Raw genomic sequence first — 18,475 nt, 5'->3', positions numbered from 1 at the left:
ATAGAACTGTGGTTTTGCAGTTCCACAGGTTAAAAGAGTCTGGTGTAGTCCAGAGAAATAGAACTGTGGTTTTGCAGTTCCACGGGTTAAATCTATTTATTATCCTGCTTTTGGCATTTTTTGCCGTGAAAAAAAAGTGTAACAGTGTCTCCCTGACTGTTCAGACACCAATATATCAGTTTAATAGAGTCTGGTGTAGGCCACAGAAATAGAACTCTGGTTTTGCAGTTCCATGGTCAAATCTCTGTATTATTATGCTTTTGGCATTTTTTGCCATAAAAAAAAACTTTAATAGTGTCTCCCTGACTGATCAGACACAAATATATCTGTTTAAAAGAGTCTGGTGTATGCCAGAGAAATAGAACTGTGGTTTTGCAGTTCCACGCGTCAAATCTCTATATTTTCCTGCTTTTGTCATTTTTTGCCATAAAAAAAAACAGTAATAGTGTCTCCCTGACTGCTCAGACAACAATATATCTGTCTAAAAGAGTGTGGTGTAGGCCAGAGAAATAGAACTGTGGTTTTGCAGTTCCATGGGTGAAATCGCTGTATTTTCCTGCTTTTGGCATTTTTTGCCGAAAAAAAACTAATAGTGTCTCCCTTACTGTTCAGATACAAATATATCTGTTTAAAAGGGACTGGTGTAGGCCAGAGAAATAGAACTGTGGTTTTGCAGTTACACGGGTGAAAACTCTTATTATACTGTTTTTGGCATTTTTTGCCATAAAAAAAACTGTAATAGTGTCTCCCTGACTGTTCAGACACCAATATATCTGTTTAAAAGAGTCTGGTGTAGGCCACAGAAATAGAACTCTGGTTTTGCAGTTCCATGGTCAAATCTCTGTATTATTATGCTTTTGGCATTTTTTGCCATAAAAAAAAACAGTAATAGCGTCTCCCTGACTGTTCAGACAACAATATATCTGTTTAAAAGAGTCTGGTGTAGTCCAGAGAAATAGAACTGTGGTTTTGCAGTTCCACGGGTTAAATCTATTTATTATCCTGCTTTTGGCATTTTTTGCCGTGAAAAAAAACTGTTCGTGCACCAAAAGCGTGTCCTGCATGTATGGCGCTATTTAGAGCACCAATCATGCAGGGATTGTCTGCCACTCACTGTAATGCCACAGCCATGGTGGTTGTGGCATTACAGTGATTGCCCAAATCGATGGGAACAGTGCTCACAGTGAAACATGAAAAGCCGGCTATTCAGCAGTGGCATACAACGGTACCCGACAAATTAGAACAGAAAGAATAGAGAATCACACATAGATTAGATAGATAGAAATATGTCAGTCACATATATATGAAGCACAGTCTCAGTGTTGCTTACTGTACTTGTCATTTAGTGTAAAGGATTTATTAAAAAAATAATAGTGTTTTCATGCACCGTCTCTTTAAAAAAGCCGGCCGGCAATTCAGCAGTGGTACCCAACAATTTAGAATAGTAGGAATAGAGAATCACACATAGATTAGATATATAGAAACATGTCAGTCACATATATATGAAGTACAGTGACAGTGTTGATTACTGTACTTGTCATTTAGTGTAAAGGATTTATTAAAAAAATAATAGTGTTTTCATGCACCGTCTCTTTAAAAAAGCCGGCCGGCATTTCAGCAGCGGTACCCGACAATTTAGAATAGAAGGAATAGAGAATCACACATAGATTAGATAGATAGAAACATGTCAGTCACATATATATGAAGTACAGTGACAGTATTGATTACTGTACTTGTCATTTAGTGTTAAAATAAAGGATTTATTAAAAAAAAAATTGGCGTGGGGTTCCCCATAATTTTAGTCTCTAGCGGAGGTTAAGCAGACGGCTGGGGCAGATGTTTGTAGCCTGGGAAGGGGGTAATACCCACGGAGCTTCCCAGGCTACAAATATCAGCCCCCAGCTGAATACCTAGCCTTTACTAGCTATTAAAATGGGGGACCCCCCCAAAAAAATGACGTGGGGTCCCCCCTATTTTAATAGCTAGCAAAAGCTAGGCAGACAGCTGGGGGCTGATGACCTCGGCTCATCTGGATGCCGTCACAGTGAGACACTGTGGAGCGCAAGCATACCTGCGCTTTTCAGTGTCTGCGGGATGACAGGCTGGATGGCAGCGTTCTGCTGCAGTCCAGCCTGTCATCTCGATGTAGCAGAGCTGAAGCTGTCGTGGGAACCATGGAAAGGTAAGGATGAGGTTGCTTTATTATTTTTCTTTTATTGCAGGAGATCATTGGCTTCAGCTGGAATGGGCGCGATGGTAAGTATGGTTTAATTTAGAACAATAAAGAATTGTGTCTTTATTTCAATTAAAGGAGTTTATTCTGGGTGTTGGTGTTTTTTTTTAACTTTGACTATGGGGTTAGTAATGGGGGTGTCTTATAGACGCCTCTCCATTACTAACCTGGGCTTGATGTCAGCTGGCATTATAAGCTGACATCAACCCCAATCCTATTACCCCAATGCCACCTCTACAGGGCAGTGGGAAGAGCGAGGCTAAGTGCCAGAATTGGCGCATCCTATGGATGCGCCATTTCTGGGGCGGCTTACGGCTGGTGTTTCTAGCCTGGGAGGGGGCCAATATTCATGGCACCCTTCCTGGGCTATAAATATCAGCCCCCAGCTGTCTTCCCAGCCTTTGCTAGCTATTAAAATAGGGGGGACCCCACGTCATTTTTTTCGGGGGGTCCCCCATTTTAATTGCTAGTAAAGGCTAGGTATTCAGCTGGGGGCTGATATTAGCAGCCTGGGAAGCTACATGGGTATTACCCCCTTCCCAGGCTTCAAACATCTGCCCGAGCCGTCTGCTTAACCTCCGCTAGAGACTAAAATTAGGGGAACCCCACGCCAATTTTTTTTTCATAAATCCTTCATTTTAACACTAAATGACAAGTACAGTAACCAACATTGTCACTGTACTTCATATATATGTGACTGACATGTTTCTATCTATCTAATCTATGTGTGAAGCTCTATTCTTTCTGTTGTAAATTGTCGGGTACCGCTGCTGAAATGCCGGCCGGCTTTTTTAAAGAGACGGTGCATGAAAACACCAATATTTTTTTTAATAAATCCTTTACACTAAATGACAAGTACAGTAACCAACACTGTCACTGTACTTCATATATATGAGACTGACATGTTTCTATCTATCTAATCTATGTGTGAAGCTCTATTCTTTCTGTTGTAAATTGTCGGGTACCGCTGCTGAATTGCCGGCCGGCTTTTTTAAAGAGACGGTGCATGAAAACACCAATATTTTTTTTAATAAATCCTTTACACTAAATGACAAGTACAGTAACCAACACTGTCACTGTACTTCATATAAATGTGACTGACTTGTTTCTATCTATCTAATCTATGTGTGATGCTCTATTCCTTCTTGTCTAAATTGTCGGGTACCGGTGTATGTTGCTGCTGAATTGCCGGCCGGCTTTTTTAAAGAGAGCGTCTTCTGAGCAGTTTGTCAGCTTTTGGACACCTTTGAAGGTGTTTTCAATGTGTTTCTATGTGTTTTTGTTTGCCTGCCATTGGTTTTAACGGTGTTCGACGGTGTTCTAAGGTGTTCGACGAACAGTTCGACGAACAGTTCCTAGAACATCCCAGTGTTCGACGAACCGAACCAGAACTCTAGGGGGGTGGCTAAACACTAGTTCAGACACCAATATATCAGTTTAAATGAGTCTGGTGAAGGCCACAGAAATAGAACTGTGGTTTTGCAGTTCCACGGGTCAAATTTCTTTATTATCCTGCTTTTGGCATTTCTTGCCATAAAAAAACAGTAATAGTGTCTCCCTGACTGTTCAGACACAAATATATCTGTTTAAAGGAGTCTGGTGTAGGCCAGAGAAATAGAACTGTGGTTTTGCAGTTCCACGGGTCAAATCTCTGTATTATCCTGCTTTTGATATTTTTTGCCGTAAAAAAAACAGTAATAGTGTCTGCCTGACTGTTCAGACAGCAATATATCTGTTTAAAAGAGTCTGGTGTAGGCCAGAGAAATAGAACTGTGGTTATGCAGTTCCATAGGTCAAATCTCTGTATTTTCCTGCTTTTGGCATTTTTTGATGTAAAAAAACTGTAATAGTGTCTCCCTTACTGTTCAGACACCAATATATCTGTTTAAAAGAGTCTGGTGTAGGCCACAGAAATAGAACTGTGGTTTTGCAGTTCCATTGGTCAAATATCTGTATTATCCTGCTTTTGGCATTTTTTTCGTAAAAAAAACTGTAATAGTGTCTCCCTGACTGTTCAGACACCAATATATCTGTTTAAAAGAGTCTGGTGTATGCCAGAGAAATAGAACTGTGGTTCTCCAGTTCCACGGGTCAAATCTCTGTATTATCCTGCTTTTGGCATTTTTTTCCAAAAAAAAAAACAGTAATAGTGTGTCCCTGACTGTTCAGACAGCAATATATCTGTCTAAACAGTCTGGTGTAGGCCATAGAAATAGAACTGTGGTTTTGCAGTTCCACGGGTAAAATCTTTGTATTATCCTGCTTTTGGCATTTTTTGCCATAAAAAAAACTGTTATAGTGTCTCCCTGACTGTTCAGACACAAATATATCTGTTTAAATGAGTCTGGTGTAGGCCAGAGATATAGAACTGAGGTTTTGAAGTACCACGAGTCAAATCTCTGTATTATCCTGCTTTTGGCATTTTTTTCCATAAAAAAAATTAGTAATAGTGTCTCCATGACTGTTCAGACAACAATATATCTGTTTAAAAGAGTCTGGTGTAGGCCAAAGAAATAGAACTGTGGTTTTGCAGTTCCAGGGGTCAAACCTCTGTATTATCCTGCTTTTGGATTTTTATTTGGAAAAAAAAACAGTAATAGTGTCTCCCTGACTGTTAAGACCCCAATATATTTGTTAAAAATAGTCTGGTGTAGGCCAGAGAAATAGAACTGTGGTTTCGCAGTACCATGGGTCAAATCTCTGTATTATCCTGATTTTGGGCATTTTTTGCCGTAAAAAAAACTGAAATGGTCTCTCCCTGACTGCTCAGACACCAATATATCTGTTTAAAAGAGTTTGGCGTAGGCCAGAGAAATAGCACTGTGGTTTCGCAGTTCCACAGGTCAAATCTCTGTATTATCCAGCTTTTGGCATTTTTTGCCGTAAAAAAACAGTAATAGTGTCTCCCTGACTGTTCAGACACCAATATAACTGTTTAAAAGAGCGTGGTGAAGGCCCGAGAAATAGAACTGTGGTTTTGCAGTTCCACGAGTCAAATCTCTGTATTATCCTGCTTTTGGCATTTTTTGCCGTATAAAAAAAACAGTAATAGTGTCTGCCTGACTATTCAGACAGCAATATATCTGTTTAAAAGAGTGTGGTGCAAGCCAGAGAAATAGTAGTGTGGTTTTGCAGTTCCATTGGTCAAATCTCAGTAATACTCTTTTTTTGGCATTTTTTGCCATAAAAAAACTGTAATAGTGTCTCCCTTACTGTTCAGACACCAATATATCTGTTTAAAAGAGTCTGGTGTAGGCCAGAGAAATAGAACTGTGGTTTTGCAGTTCCACGGGTCAAACCGCTGTATTATCCTCCATTTGGTACTTTTTTTAATAAAAAAAACAATAATAGTGTCTCCCCGACTGTTCAGACCCCAATATATCTGTTTAAAAGAGTCTGGTGTAGGCCAGAGAAATAGAACTGTGGTTTTGCAGTTCCACGGGTCAAAGCTCTGTATTATCCTGCTTTTGGCATTTTTTCCGTAAAAAAAACAGTAATCGTGTCCCTGACTGTTAAGACAGCAATATATCTGTTTAAAACAGTCTGGTGTAGGCCAGAGAAATAGAACTGTGGTTTTGCAGTACCACGGGTCAAATCTCTGTATTATCCTGCTTTTGGCATTTTTTGCCGTAAAAAAAAACAGTTATATTGGTGTCTAAACAGTCAAGGAGACACTATATCTGTTGAAAAGAGTCTGGTGTAGGCCAGAGAAATAGAACTGTGGTTTTCCAGTTCCACAGGTCAAATCTCTGTATTATCCTGCTTTTGGCATTTTTTGCCGTAAAAAAAACTGTAATAGTGTCTCACTGACTATTCAGACACCAATATATCTGTTTAATAGGGTCTGTTGTAGGCCAGAGAAATAGAACTGTGGTTTTGCAGTTCCACGGGTCAAATCTCTGTATTATCCTGCTTTTGGCATTTTTTCCGTAAACAAAAACAGTAACACTGTCTCCCTGACTGTTCAGACACCAATATATCTGTTGAAAAGAGACTGGTGTAGGCCAGAGAAATAGAACTGTGGTTTTACTGTTCCACGGGTCAAATCTCTGTATTACCCTGTTTTTGGCATTTTTTCCGTGAACAAAAACAGTAATACTGTCTCCCTGACTGTTCAGACACAAATATATCTGTTTAAGAGTCTGGTGAAGGCCAGAGAAATAGAACTGTGGTTTTGCAGTTCCACAGGTCAAATTTCTGTATTATCCTGCTTTTGCCATTTTTTCCGTAAAAAGAACCTGTAATAGTGTCTTCATGACTGTTCAGACACCAATATATCTGTTTAAAAGTGTCTGGTGTAGGCCAGAGAAATAGAACTATGGTTTTGCCATTCCACAGGTCAAATCTCTGTGTGTTCCTGCTTTTGGCATTTTTTGCCGTAAAAAAAAACAGTAATAGTGTCTCTTTGACTGTTCAGACCCCAACATATCTGTTTAAAAGAGTCTGGTGTAGGCCAGAGAAATAGAACTGTGGTTTTGCAGTTCCATGAGTCAAATCTCTGTATTATCCTGCTTTTGGTATTTTTTGCCGCAAAAAAAACAGAAATAGTGTCTCCCTGACTGTTATGATATAAATATATCTGTTTAAAAGAGTCTGTTGTAGGCCATAGAAATAGAACTCTGGTATTGAAGTTCCATGGGTCAAATCTATGTATTATCCTGCTTTTGGCATTTTCTGCCGTAAAAAAAAACTGTAACAGTGTCTCCCTGACTGTTCAGACACCATTATATCTGTTTAAAAGATCCTGGTGTAGGCCAGAGAAATAGAACTGTGGTTTTGCACTACGACAGGTCAAATCTCTGTATTATCCTGCTTTTTGCATTTTTTCCGTAAAAAAATCCTGTAACAGTGTCTCCCTGACTTTTAAACAGATATATTGGTGTCTGAACAGAGTCTGGTGTAGTCCAGATAAATAGAACTGTGGTTTTGCAGTTCCACAGGTCAAATTTCTGTATTATCCTGCTTTTGGCATTTTTTCCGTAAAAAAAACAGTAATAGTGTCTCCCTGACTGTTCAGACACCAATATATCTGTTTAATAGAGTCTCGTGTAGGCGAGAGAAATAGAACTGTGGTTTTGCAGTTCCATGGGTCAAATCTCTGTATTATCCTGCTTTTGGCATTTTTTCCGTAAAAAAAAAGTAATATTGTCTCCCTGACTGTTCAGACACCAATATATCTGTTTAAAAGAGTCTAGTGTAGGCCAGAGAAATAGAACTGTGGTTTTCCAGTTCCACATGTCAAATCTCTGTATTATCCTGCTTTTGGCATTTTTTGCCATAAAAAAACTGTAATAGTGTCTCCCTGACTGTTCAGACACCAATATATCTGTTTAAAAGAGTCTGTTGTGGGCCAGAGAAATAGAACTGTAGTTTTGCAGTTCCACAGTCCAAATCTCTGCATTATCCTGCTTTCCACATTTTTTCCGTAAACAAAAACAGTAATACTGTCTCCCTCACTGTTCAGACATCAATATATCTGTTTAAAAGAGTCTGGTGAAGGCCAGAGAAATAGAACTGTGGTTTTGCAGTTCCACATGCTCAAATCTCTGTATTATCCTGCTTTTGGCATTTTTTCCTTAAAAAAAACAGTAATAGTGTCTCCCTGACTGTTCAGATACCAATATATCTGTTTAACAGAGTCTGATGTTAGCCAGAGACATAGAACTGTGGTTTTGCAGTACCACTGGTTAAATCTCTGTATTATCCTGCTTTGGGCATCTTTTGCCGTAAAAAAACAGTAATAGTGTCTCCCTGACTGTTCAGACACCAATATATCTGTTTAAAAGAGTCTGGTGTAAGCCAGAGAAATAGAACTGTGGTTTTGCAGTTCCACGGGTCAAATCTCTGTATTATCCTGCTTTGGGCATTTTTTGCCATAAACAAACCTGTAATAGTGTCTCCCTGACTGTTCAGACACCAATATATCTGTTTAAAAGAGTCTGGTGTAGGCCAGAGAAATAGAACTATGGTTTTGCAGTTCCACGGGTCAAATCTCTGTGTGCTCATGCTTTTGCTATTTTTTGCCGTTAAAAAAAACTGTTATAGTGTCTCCCTGACTTTTAAACAGATATATTGGTGTCTGAACAGAGTCTCGTGTAGGCCAGAGAAATAGAACTGTGGTTTTGCTGTTCCACAGGTCAAATCTCGGTATTATCCTGCTTTTGGCATTTTTTCCATAAAAAAAACCTGTAATAGTGTCTCCATGACTGTTCAGACACCAATATATCTGTTTAAAAGAGTCTGGTGTAGGCCAGATAAATAGAACCATGGTTTTCCAGTTCCACAGGTCAAATCTCTGTGTGTTCCTGCTTTTGGTATTTTTTGCCATTAAAAAGAACAGTTATAGTGTCTCCCTGACTGTTCAGACAACAATATATCTGTTTAAAAGAGTCTGGTGTAGGCCAGAGAAATAGAACTGTGGTTTTGCAGTACCATGGGTCAAATCTCTGCATTATCCTGCTTTAGGCATTTTCTGCCATAAAAAAAAACTGTAACAGTTTCTCCCTGACTGTTCAGACACCAATATATCTGTTTAAATGAGTCTGGTGTAGGCCAGAGAAATAGAACTGTGGTTTTGCAGTTCCACGGGTCAAATCTCTGTATTATCCTGCTTTTGGCAATTTTTCCGTAAAAAAAAACTGTAATATTGTCTCCCTGACTGTTCAGACACCAATATATCTGTTTAAATGAGTCTGGTGAAGGCCAGAGAAATAGAACTGTAGTTTTGCAGTTCCACAGGTCAAATTTCTGTATTATCCTGCTTTTTGCATTTTTTCCGTAAACATTAACAGTAATATTGTCTCCCTAACTGTTCAGACACCAATATATCTGTTTAAAAGAGTCTGGTGAAGGCCAGAGAAATAGAACTGTAGTTTTGCAGTTCCACTGGTCAAATCTCTGTCTGTTCCTGCTTTTTGCATTTTTTCCGTAAACATTAACAGTAATATTGTCTCCCTAACTGTTCAGACACCAATATATCTGTTTAAAAGAGTCTGGTGAAGGCCAGAGAAATAGAACTGTAGTTTTGCAGTTCCACAGGTCAAATTTCTGTATTATCCTGCTTTTGCCATTTTTTCCATAAAAAGAACATGTAATAGTGTCTCACTGACTGTTCAGACACAAATAAATCTGTTTAAAAGAGTCTGGTGTAGGCCAGAGAAATAGAACTGTGGCTTTGCAGTTCCATGGATAAAATCTCTGTATTATCCTGCTTTTGCCATTTTTTCCTTAAAATGAACCTGTAATAGTGTCTCCCTGACGGTTCAGACACCAATATATCTGTTTAACAGAGTCTGGTGTAAGCCAGAGAAATAGAACTGTGGTTTTGCAGTTCCACGGGTAAAATCTCTGTATTATCCTGCTTTTTGCATTTTTTGCCGTAAAAAAAACAGTAATGGTGTCTGCCTGACTGTTCAGACACCAATATATCTGTTTAAAATAGTCTGGCGTAGGCCAGAGAAATAGAACTGTGGTTTTGCAGTTCCACGGGTCAAATCTCTGTGTGTTCCTGCTTTTGGTATTTTTTGCCGTAAAAAAAACAGTTATAGTGTCTCCCTGACTGTTCAGACACCAATATATCTGTTGAAAAGAGTCTGGTGTAGGCTAGAGAAAGAGAACTGTGGTTTTCCAGTTCCACAGGTCAAATCCCTGTATTATCCTGCTTTTTGCATTTTTTGCCGTAAAAAAAACTGTAATAGTGTCTCCCTGACTGTTCAGACACCAATATATCTGTTTAAAATAGTCTGTTGTAGGCCAGGGAAATAGAATTGTTGTTTTGCAGTTCCACGGGTCAAATCTCTGTATTATCCTGCTTTTGGCATTTTTTCCTTAAAAAAAACAGTAATAGTGTCTCCCTGACTGTTCAGACACCAATATATCTGTTTAAAAGAGTCAGGTGTAAGCCAGAGAAATAGAACTGTGGTTTTGCAGTTCCATGGGTCATATCTCTGTATTATCCTGCTTTTGCCATTTTTTGCCGTAAAAAAAATAGTAATAGTGTCTCCCTGACTGTTCAGACACCAATATATCTGTTTAAAAGAGTCTGGTGTAGGCCAGAGAAATAGAACTGTGGTTTTGCAGTTCCACGGGTCAAATTTCTGTATTATCCTGCTTTGGGCATTTTTTGCTATAAGCAAACTTGTAATAGTGTCTCCCTGACTGTTCAGACACCAATATATCTGTTTAAATGAGTCTGGTGTAGGCCAGAGAAATAGAACTATGGTTTTGCAGTTCCACGGGTCAAATCTCTGTGTGTTCCTGCCTTTGGTTTTTTTTGCCAATAAAAAAAACAGTTATAGTGTCTCCCTGACTGTTCAGACAACAATATATCTGTTTAAAAGAGTCTGGTGTAGGCCAGAGAAATAGAACTGTGGTTTTGCTGTTCCTCAGGTCAAATCTCTGTATTATCCTGCTTTTGGCATTTTTTCCGTAAAAAAAACCTGTACTAATGTCTCCATGACTGTTCAGACACCAATATATTTTTTTAAAAGAGTCTGGTGTAGGCCAGATAAATATAACTATGGCTTTCCAGTTCCACAGGTCAAATCTCTGTGTGTTCCTGCTTTTGGCATTTTTTGCCGAAAAAAAAACAGTAATAGTGTCTCTTTGACTGTTCAGACCCCAACATATCTGTTTAAAAGAGTCTGGTGTAGACCAGAGAAATAGAATTCTGATATTGCAGTTCCATGGGTCAAATCTCTGTACTATCCTGCTTTTGGCATTTTTTCTGTAAAAAAAAAAAAGGAATAGTGTCTCCCTGACTGTTCAGACACCAATATATCTGTTTAAAAGAGTCTGGTGTAGGCCAGAGAAATACAACTGTGGTTTTGCAGTTCCACAGGTAAAATCTCTGTATTATCCTGCTTTTGGCATTTTTTTCGTAAAAAAAAAAGGAATAGTGTCTCCCTGACTGTTCAGACACCAATATATCTGTTTAATAGAGTCTCGTGTAGGCCAGAGAAATAGAACTGTTGTTTTGCAGTTCCACGAGTCAAATCTCTGTATTATCCTGCTTTTGGCATTTTTTCCATAAAAAAAACCTGTAATAGTGTCTCCCCGACTGTTCACACAAAAATATATCTGTTTAAAAGAGTCTGGTGTAGGCCAGAGAAATAGAACTGTGGTTTTGCAGTACCATGGGTCAAATCTCTGTATTATCCTGCTTTTGGCATTTTTTGCCATAAAAAAAACGTGTAATAGTGTCTCCCTGACTGTACAGACCCAAATATATCTGTTTAAAAGAGTCTGGTGTAGGCCAGAGAAATAGAACTGTGGTTTTGCAGTTCCACTGGTCAAATCTATGTCTGTTCCTGTTTTTCGCATTTTTTCCGTAAACAAAAACAGTAATACTGTCTCCCTGACTGTTCAGACACCAATATATCTGTAAAAGAGTCTGGTGAAGGCCAGAGAAATAGCACTGTAGTTTTGCAGTTCCACAGGTCAAATTTCTGTATTATCCTGCTTTTGCCATTTTTTCCATAAAAAGAACCTGTAATAGTGTCTCACTGACTGTTCAGACACAAATAAATCTGTTTAAAAGAGTCTGGTGTAGGCCAGAGAAATAGAACTGTGGTTTTGCAGTTCCATGGGTCAAATCTCTGTATTATCCTGCTTTTGGCATTTTTTCCTTAAAAAAAACAGTAATAGTGTCTCCCTGACTGTTCAGACACCAATATATCTGTTTAACAGAGTCTGGTGTTAGCCAGAGACATAGAACTGAGGTTTTGCAGTACCACTGGTCAAATCTCTGTATTATCCTGCTTTGGGCATCTTTTACCGTAAAAAACAGTAATAGTGTCTCCCTGACTGTTCAGACACCAATATATCTGTTTAAAAGAGTCTGGTGTAAGCCAGAGGAATAGAACTGTGGTTTTACAGTTCCACGGGTCAATTCTCTGTATTATCCTGCTTTGGGCATTTTTTGCCATAAACAAACCTGTAATAGTGTCTCCCTGACTGTTCAGACACCAATATATCTGTTTAAAAGAGTCTGGTGTAGGCCAGAGAAATAGAACTATGGTTTTGCAGTTCCACGGCTCAAATCTCTGTGTGTTCCTGCTTTTGGTATTTTTTACCGTTAAAAAAAACAGTTATAGTGTCTCCCTGACTTTTAAACAGATATATTGTTGTCTGAACAGTCAGGGAGACATTATAACTGCTTTTTTTAACGGCAAAAAATACCAAAAGCAGAAACACACAGAGATTTGACCCGTGGAACTGCAAAACCATAGTTCTATTTCTCTGGCCTACACCAGACTCTTTTAAACAGATATATTGGTGTCTGAACAGAGTCTCGTGTAGGCGAGAGAAATAGAACTGTGGTTTTGCTGTTCCACAGGTCAAATCTCTGTATTATCCTGCTTTTGGCATTTTTTCCGTAAAAAAAACCTGTAATAGTGTCTCCATGACTGTTCAGACACCAATATATCTGTTTAAAAGAGTGTGGTGTAGGCCAGATAAATAGAACTATGGTTTTCCAGTTCCACAGGTCAAATCTCTGTGTGTTCCTGCTTTTGGTATTTTTTGGCGTTAAAAAAAACAGTTATAGTGTCTCCCTGACTGTTCAGACAACAATAAATCTGTTTAAAAGAGTCTGGTGTAGGCCAGAGAAATAGAACTGTGGTTTTGCAGTACCATGGGTCAAATCTCTGCATTATCCTGCTTTTGGCATTTTCTGCCGTAAAAAAAAACTGTAACAGTTTCTCCCTGACCGTTCAGACACCAATATATCTGTTTAAATGAGTCTGGTGTAGGCCAGAGAAATAGAACTGTGGTTTTGCAGTTCCACGGGTCAAATCTCTGTATTATCCTGCTTTTGGCAATTTTTCCGTAAAAAAAAACTGTAATATTGTCTCCCTGACTGTTCAGACACAAATATATCTGTTTAAAAGAGTCTGGTGTAGGCCAGAGATATAGAACTGTTTCATTGCAGTTCCACCTGTCAAATCTCTGTATTATCCAGCTTTTGGCATTTTTTGCCATAAAAAAAACATGTAATAGTGTCTCCCTGACTGTACAGACACAATTATATCTGTTTAAAAGAGTCTGGTGTAGGCCAGAGAAATAGAACTGTGGTTTTGCAGTTCCACTGGTCAAATCTCTGTCTGTTCCTGCTTTTTGCTTTTTTTCCGTAAACAAAAACAGTAATGTTGTCTCCCTGACTGTTCAGACACCAATATATCTGTTTAAAAGAGTCTGGTGAAGGCCAGGGAAATAGAACTGTAGTTTTGCAGTTCCACAGGTCAAGTCTCTGTATTATCCTGCTTTTGCCATTTTTTCCATAAAAAGAACATGTAATAGTGTCTCACTGACTGTTCAGACACAAATAAATCTGTTTAAAAGAGTCTGGTGTAGGCCAGAGAAATATAACTGTGGCTTTGCAGTTCCATGGATAAAATCTCTGTATTATCATGCTTTTGCCATTTTTTCCTTAAAATGAACCTGTAATAGTGTCTCCCTAACTGTTCAGACACCAATATATCTGTCTAACAGAGTCTGGTGTAAGCCAGAGAAATAGAACTGTGGTTTTGCAGTTCCACTGGTAAAATCTCTGTATTATCCTGCTTTTTGCATTTTTTGCCGTAAAAAAAAACAGTAATGGTGTCTGCCTGACTGTTCAGACACCAATATATCTGTTTAAAAGAGTCTGGTGTAGGCCAGAGAAATAGAACTGTGGTTTTGCAGTTGCACGGGTCAAATCTCTGTATTATCCTGCTTTTGGCATTTTTTGCCATAAACAAACCTGTAATAGTGTCTCCCTGACTGTTCGGACACCAATATATCTGTTTAAAAGAGTCTGGTGTAGGCCAGAGAAATAGAACTATGGTTTTGCAGTTCCACGGGTCAAATCTCTGAGTGTTCCTGCTTTTGGTATTTTTTGCCGTAAAAAAACAGTTATAGTGTCTCCCTGACTGTTCAGACACCAATATGTCTGTTGAAAAGAGTCTGGTGTAGGCTAGAGAAAGAGAACTGTGGTTTTCCAGTTCCACAGTTCAAATCTCTGTATTATCCTTCTTTTTGCATTTTTTGCCGTAAAAAAAACTGTAATAGTGTCTCCCTGACTGTTCAGACACCAATATATCTGTTTAAAAGAGTCTGTTGTAGGCCAGAGAAATAGAATTGTTGTTTTGCAGTTCCACAGGTCAAATCTCTGTATTATCCTGCTTTTGGCATTTTTTCCTTAAAAAAAACAGTAATAGTGTCTCCCTGACTGTTCAGACACTAATATATCTGTTTAACAGAGTCTGGTGTAAGCCAGAGACATAGAACTGTGGTTTTGCAGTTCCACGGGTCAAATCTCTGTATTATCCTGCTTTGGGCATCTTTTGCCACAAAAAAACAGTAATAGTGTCTCCCTGACTGTTCAGACACCAATATATCTGTTTAAAAGAGTCTGGTGTAAGCCAGAGAAATAGAACTGTGGTTTTGCAGTTCCATGGGTCATATCTCTGTATTATCCTGCTTTTGCCACTTTTTGCCATAAAAAAACAGTAATAGTTTCTCCCTGACTGTTCAGACACCAATATATCTGTTTAAAAGAGTCTGGTGTAGGCCAGAGGAATAGAACGGTGGTTTTGCAGTTCCACGGGTCAAATTTCTGTATTATCCTGCTTTGGGCATTTTTTGCCATAAGCAAACTTGTAATAGTGTCTCCCTGACTGTTCAGACAACAATATATCCATTTAAAAGAGTCTGGTGTAGGCCAGAGAAATAGAACTGTGGTTTTGCTGTTCCACAGGTCAAATCTCTGTACTATCCTGCTTTTGGCATTTTCTGCCGTAAAAAAAAACTGTAACAGTGTCTCCTGACTGTTCAGACACCAATATATCTGTGTAAAAGATCCTGGTGTAGTCCAGAGAAAGAGAACTGTGGTTTTGCAGTTCCACGGGTCAAATCTCTGTATTATCCTGCTTTAGGCATTTTTTGCCATAAAAAAAAACATGTAATAGTGTCTCCCTGACTGTACAGACCCAAATATATCTGTTTAAAAGAGTCTGGTGTAGGCCAGAGAAATAGAACTGTGGTTTTGCAGTTCCACTGGTCAAATCTCTGTCTGTTCCTGCTTTTCGCATTTTTTCCGTAAACAAAAAGAGTAATACTGTCTCCCTGACTGTTCAGACACCAATATATCTGGTTAAAAGAGTCTGGTGTAGGCAAGAGAAATAGAACTGTGATTTTGCAGTTCCACGGGTCAAATCTCTGTATTATCCTGCTTTTGGCATTTTTTGCCATAAACAAACCTGTAATAGTGTCTCCCTGACTGTTCAGACAGCAATATATCTGTTTAAAAGAGTCTGGTGTAGGCCAGAGAAATAGAACTATGGTTTTGCAGTTCCACGGGTCAAATCTCTGTGTGTTCCTGCTTTTGGTATTTTTTGCCGTAAAAAAAACAGTTATAGTGTCTCCTGACTGTTCAGACACCAATATATCTGTTGAAAAGAGTCTGGTGCAGGCCAGAGAAATAGAACTGTGGTTTTGCAGTTCGACGGCTCAAATCTCTGTATTATCCTGCTTTTGGCATTTTTTGATGTAAAATAAACCCTGTAATAGTGTATTCCTGACTGTTCAGACACCAAATATATCTGTTTAAAAGATTCTGATGTAGGCCAGAGAAATAGAACTGTGGTTTTGCAGTTCCACGGATCAAATCTCTGTATTATCCTGCTTTTGGCATTTTTTCCGTAAACAAAAACAGTAATACTGTCTCCCGGACTGTTCAGACAGCAATATATCTGTTTAAAAGAGTCTGGTGTAGGCCAGAGAAATAGAACTGTGGTTTTGCAGTTCCATGAGTCAAATCTCTGTATTATCCTGCTTTTGCCATTTTTTCCGCAAAAAAAAACAGTAATAGTGTCTCCCTGTCTGTTCAGACACCAATATACCTGTTGAAAAAATTCTGGTGTAGGCCAGAGAAAGAGAACTATGGTTTTGCTGTTCCACAGGTCAAATCTCTGTATTATCCTGCTTTTGGCATTTTTTGCCGTAAAAAAAACAGTAATAGTGTCTCCCTGACTGTTCAGACACCAATATATCTGGTTAAAAGAGTCTGGTGTAGGCCAGAGAAATAGAACTGTGGTTTTGCAGTTCCACAGGTCAAATCTCTGTATTATCCTGCTTTTGGCATTTCTTCCTTAAAAAAAACAGTAATAATGTCTCCCTGACTGTTCAGACACCAATATATCTGTTTAACAGAGTCTGGTGTAGGTCAGAGAAATAGAACTGTGGTTTTGCAGTTCCACTGGTCAAATCTCTGTGTGTTCCTGCTTTTGGTATTTTTTGCCATAAAAAAAACACTTATAGTGTCTCCCTGACTGTTCAGACACCAATATATCTGTTGAAAAGGGTCTGTTGTAGGCCAGAGAAATAGAACTGTTGTTTTCCAGTTCCACAGGTCAAATCTCTGTATTATCCTGCTTTTGGCATTTTTTGCCGTAAAAAAAACTGTAATAGTGTCTACCTGACTGATCAGACACCAATATATCTGTTTAAAAGAGTCTGTTGTAGGCCAGAGAAATAGAACTGTGGTTTTGCAGTTCCACGGGTCAAATCTCTGTATTATCCTGCTTTTGGCATTTTTTGCTGTAAAATAAACCCTGTAATAGTGGATTCCTGACTGTTCAGACACCAAATATATCTGTTTAAAAGATTCTGGTGTAGGCCAGAGAAATAGAACTGTGGTTTTGCAGTTCCACTGGTCAAATCTCTGTCTGTTCCTGCTTTTTGCATTTTTTCCATAAAAAGAACCTGTAATAGTGTCTCACTGACTGTTCAGACACAAATAAATCTGTTTAAAATAGTCTGGTGTAGGCCAGAGAAATAGAACTATGGTTTTGCCGTTCCACAGGTCAAATCTCTGTGTGTTCCTGCTTTTGGCATTTTTTGCCGTAAAAAAAACAGTAATAGTGTCTCTTTGACTGTTCAGAACCCAATATATCTGTTTAAAAGAGTCTGGTGTAGGCCAGAGAAATAGAACTGTGGTTTTGCAATTCCATGGGTCAAATCTCTGTATTATCCTGCTTTTGGCATTTTTTGCCGCAAAAAAACAGAAATAGTGTCTCCCTGACTGTTCTGATACCAATATATCTTTTTAAAAGAGTCTGTTGTAGGCCATAGAAATAGAACTCTGGTATTGCAGTTCCATGGGTCAAATCTCTGTATTATCCAGCTTTTGGCATTTTCTGCCAAAAAAAAACCTGTAACAGTGTCTCCCTGACTGTTCAGACACCAATATATCTGTTTAAAAGATCCTGGTGTAGGCCAAAGAAATAGAACTGTGGTTTTGCACTTCCACAGGTCAAATCTCTGTATTTTCCTGCTTTTCGCATTTTTTGCCGTAAAAAAACTGTAATAGTGTCTCCCTTACTCTTCAGATACCAATATATCTGTTTAAAATAGTCTGGTGTAGGCCAGAGAAATAGAACTGTGGTTTTGCAGTTTCATGTGTCAAATCTCGGTATTATCCTGCTTTTGGCATTTTTTTCGTAAAAAAAACTGTAATAGTGTCTCCCTGACTGTTCAGACAGCAATATATCTGTTTAAAAGAGTCTGGTGTTTGCCAGAGAAATAGAACTGTGGTTTTGCAGTTCCACGGGTCAAATCTCTGTATTATCCTGCTTTTGGCATTTTTTGCCATAAAAAAAACTGTTATAGTGTCTCTCTGACTGTTCAGACACAAATATATCTGTTTAAATGAGTCTGGTGTAGGCCAGAGATATAGAACTGAGGTTTTGAAGTTCCATGAGTCAAATCTCTGTATTATCCTGCTTTTGGCATTTTTTTCCATAAAATAAAAACTGTAATAGTGTCTCCCTGACTGTTCAGACACAAATATATCTGTTTAAAAGAGTCTTGTGTAGGCCAGAGAAATAGAACTGTTGTTTTGCAGTTCCATGGGTCAAATCTCTGTATAATCCAGCTTTTGGCAACTTTTCCGTAAAAAAAACAGTAATAGTGTCTCCATGACTGTTCAGACAACAATACATCTGTTTAAAAGAGTCTGGTGTAGGCCAAAGAAATAGAACCATGGTTTTGCAGTTCCACGGGTCAAACCTCTGTATTATCCTGCTTTTGGAATTTTTTTCGGAAAAAAAGACACTAATAGTGTGTCCCTGACTGTTCAGACACCAATATATCTGTTTAAAAGAGTCTGGTGTAAGCCAGAGAAATAGAACTGTGGTTTTGCAGCTCCACGGGTCAAATCTCTGTATTATCCTGCTTTAGGCATTTTTTGCCATAAAAAAAAAA

Source organism: Phyllobates terribilis, unplaced genomic scaffold (genome assembly GCF_046119375.1).
Source record: "Phyllobates terribilis strain yellow unplaced genomic scaffold, ASM4611937v1 Scaffold_2__4_contigs__length_985480577, whole genome shotgun sequence".
Taxonomy (NCBI): Eukaryota; Metazoa; Chordata; class Amphibia; order Anura; family Dendrobatidae; genus Phyllobates; species Phyllobates terribilis.
Note: the sequence above shows the minus strand (reverse complement) of the source record.